A 3,890-nucleotide genomic window follows, 5' to 3' on the forward strand; every position below is an offset into this window, starting at 1 on the left:
TCATTGCACACCAACTGAAATATTTCAGGTCTTTAATTGTTTTAATAGTGATGATTATGGCATACAGCTCATGAAAACCCAAAATGCCTGTCCCAAAAAATTAGCATATTTCATCCCACCAATGAAAGACAAGTGTTTTTAATACAAAAAACACCAACCTTCAAATAATCATGTTCAGTTATGCACTCAATACTTGGTCGGGAATCCTTTTGCATGAATGACTGCTTCAATGCGGCGTGGCATGGAGGCAATCAGCCTGTGGCACTGCTGAGGTGTTATGGAGGCTCAGGATGCTTCGATAGCGGCCTTAAGCTCATCCAGATTGTTGGGTCTTGTGTCTCAACTTTCTCTTCACAATATCCCACAGGTTCTCTATGGGGTTTAGGTCAGGAGAGTTGGCAGGCCGATTGAGCACAGTAATACCATGGTCAGTAAACCATTTACCAGTGGTTTTGGCACTGTGAGCAGGTGCCAGGTCGTGCTGAAAAATGAAATCTTCATCTCCATAAAGCTTTTCAGCAGTTGGAAGCATGGAGTGCTCCAAAATCTCCTGATAGCTAGCTGCATTGACCCTGCCCTTGATAAAACACAGTGGACCAACACCAGCAGCTGACATGGCACCCCAGACCATCACTGACTGTGGGTGCTTCACACTGGACTTCTGGCATTTTGGCATTTCCTTCTCCCCAGTCTTCCTCCAGACTCTGGCACCTTGATTTCCGAATGACATGCAAAATTTGCTTTCATCCGAAAAAAGTACTTTGGACCACTGAGCAACAGTCCAGTGCTGCTTCTCTGTAGCCCAGGTCAGGCGCTTCTGCCGCTGTTTCTGGTTCAAAAGTGGCTTGACCTGGGGAATGCGGCACCTGTAGCCCATTTCCTGCACACGCCTGTGCACGGTGGCTCTGGATGTTTCTACTCCAGACTCAGTCCACTGCTTCCGCAGGTCCCCCAAGGTCTGGAATCGGCCCTTCTCCACAATCCTCCTCAGGGTCCGGTCACCTCTTCTTATTGTGCAGTGTTTTCTGCCACACTTTTCCCTTCCCACAGACTTCCCACTGAGGTGCCTTGATACAGCACTCTGGGAACAGCCAATTCGTTCAGCAATTTCTTTCAGTGTCTTACCCTCTTGATTGAGGGTGTCAATGATGGCCTTCTGGACAGCAGTCAGGTCGGCAGTCTTACCCATGATTGCGGTTTTGAGTAATGAACAAGGCTGGGAGTTTTTAAAAGCCTCAGGAATCTTTTGCAGGTGTTTAGAGTTACGTCGTTGATTCAGATGGTTAGGTTAATAGCTTGTTTAGAGAACCTTTTCATGATATGCTAATTTTTTGGGACAGGCATTTTGGGTTTTCATGAGCTGTATGCCATAATCATCAGTATTAAAACAATTAAAGACCTGAAATATTTCAGTTGGTGTGCAATGAATCTGAAATATATGAAAGTTTCATTTTTATCATTACATTATGGAAAATAATGACCTTTATCACAATATGCTAATTTTTTGAGAAGTACCTGTACAGCAAAGCAACATATTTATGGATTTTTTCACTTTTTTAAACATATTTGGACTTATGCCATCTATAGGGCTTTGCGACATGTGTGGCGGAAAATATGGTAAACTGTATTCTAGGGATGCACGATATTGGATTTTTGGACGATGCCGAAATGTTAAAATTTAGCCAATAACCGATGCCTATAACTCCTGGTGACATATATTCAGTCACAGCCATATGGTATGCATAGTACTTTTAACATATATTAAATTAAAAGAGTTAAATGTTATTTATTAGCATTAGTCACCTGCGATGTTGTCTCACTTGTGGAGGCTTGTTCCAGGTTCCTAGCTGCAGTGTGGAATTCTCTTCACTCTTGTGCATGAAGGACAGCCTTTTAAAGTTCAAAGTTTTTGTCTATCCATTGAGCCGTAAGACTAATCATGCTAACGGGGCTAACACAACGTCCAAATGTCTGTGGTAAAACTCACCCAAGAAGTGGTGCTATTAGCTTCTCAATGAGGTCAGAAACAACGGCTTGTAACTCGGGTAAGGTTACACTGGAAAAATATCTCTGACTGGAGACGATGTAGCGAGGCTCAACGTAGTTCATAAATCTTGGCAATCCAACATCCTCACCAATGAAAAATAAAACTTCTGCAACGCCGGCATTTTGAATTTTTCTTTCCGCCGAGAGATCAGGTAGGCACATGTGATGTCACCTCCTTGTGCCCCTTCTGAAACGTCATCTCGTAGCGCTGCAACGTCATCTCGTAGCGCTGCAACGTCATCACGTTGCGCTGCAACGTCATCTCTTAAGCTGCAACATCATGACGTTGTGCTGCAACGTCATCACGTTGTGCTGCAACGTCATCTCGTTGATCTGCAACGTCATCTCGTTGTGTTACAACTAGGGCATTAACAGAGTACTCAAGTAATCTACACATCGATTGCTAGGACATCTATCGAGGTTAAAAATGTTATGTTGAGTATCCGTAGTGACGTCATATTATGTGACCACCGTATGACCGTAGGGGGCGGTGTTGCACTGTTGCAGGTCACAGAGTATGGTGTATCACCGGGTCCAATCCACCGAACCAGAACCAGTTTCGGTTTATGTTTCATTTGACGGAGTCCTGTTTGGGTTTCTTCTCTGCTTTTAGGAAGGCCCAGTTAGGACATCACCCTTTGGAGCACAAGTTAGGAGTCATCAGGACTCTGTACCACAGAGCAGACAGCGTCCCCACTAGCTCAGGAGCCAGGCAGAAGGAGAAATCCCACACAAGACAGGCTCTAGAGCAATGTGAATATCCTAACTGGGCCTTCCTAAAAGCAGAGAAGAAACCCAAACAGGACTCCAGTCAGCCAACAGGTGAAAATAAGGAACCCAGACACAGACCAGTGGTCATTCCATATGTTGAGGGAGTATCAGAGAAACTGAGACGTTTATTTTCTAAACATAACGTCCCAGTGGCTTTGAAACCCCAAAATACATTACGGCAAAGACTGGTTCATCCCAAAGATCCAGTCCCCCGGCACAAACAGAGTAATGTTGTGTATGCTGTTCAGTGTCAGGAGGGCTGTGATCAGTCTTACATCGGGGAAACAAAACAGCCACTGGCCAAAAGGATGGCCCAGCACAGAAGATCAACATCATCAGGCCAGGATTCTGCGGTCTACACTCATCTCCAGGCCAGCGGTCACTCTTTCAGGGATGAAGAAGTTCACATTCTGGTTAGAGAGGAACGATAGCTTGAGAGAGGAGTAAAGGAGGCTATCTTTGTGAAAAGAAACCGTCCATCGTTAAACAGGGGTGGAGGCCTCCGTGTTCAATTGTCCCCCTCTTACAATGCTGTGATTGCTAGTATCACTCAACCCTCTGTGAATAGTAAACAGCCATCAGTGTGCTAATGATCCATTGTTAGGCTGATGGTCCTTCTTGAGCATGTGATCAGCTGGTTTTGGATGTCAGCAGCAAAACTGGTTGATCCACTCTGAGAAGGTGCTATTTAAGAGACTGAGTTGAATACAGCAGCTCAGACTGAGGAAGTCTCTCGGATGAGAGACGAAAATTTTCTACATTTTTTTGTTGTTTTGCTTTGCTTTGTTTTATTGAATGTCCAGAGGACCAGATTTAACTTTTTTAGATTTTTCTACCTGGATTATTGAGCATGCATCAGGTCATCTCATTAAGCTGCAACGTCATCTCGTTGAGCTGCAACGCCATCTCATTGAGCTGCAAGGTCATCTCATTGAGCTGCAGCGTCATCTCATTAAGCTGCAAGGTCATCTCGTTGAGCTGCAACGCCATCTCATTAAGCTGCAACGTCAACTCATTAAGCTGCAACGTCATCTCGTTGAGCTGCAACGTCATCTCATTAAGCTGCAACGTCA

The 3,890-nt window shown here is 44.6% G+C and overlaps 1 protein-coding gene across 1 annotated transcript in view; it reads left to right on the top strand.

The window, feature by feature from the left end:
* LOC119416416 (protein MON2 homolog) overlaps nt 1-3,890 on the top strand; it is a gene marked incomplete at its 3' end in the record, with an annotated part of 38,536 nt that overhangs the window by 27,231 nt on the left and 7,415 nt on the right.

The sequence above is a fragment of the Nematolebias whitei genome, chromosome 10, assembly GCF_014905685.2.
Source record: "Nematolebias whitei isolate Nwh7 chromosome 10, NemWhi1, whole genome shotgun sequence".
NCBI classification, from domain to species: Eukaryota; Metazoa; Chordata; class Actinopteri; order Cyprinodontiformes; family Rivulidae; genus Nematolebias; species Nematolebias whitei.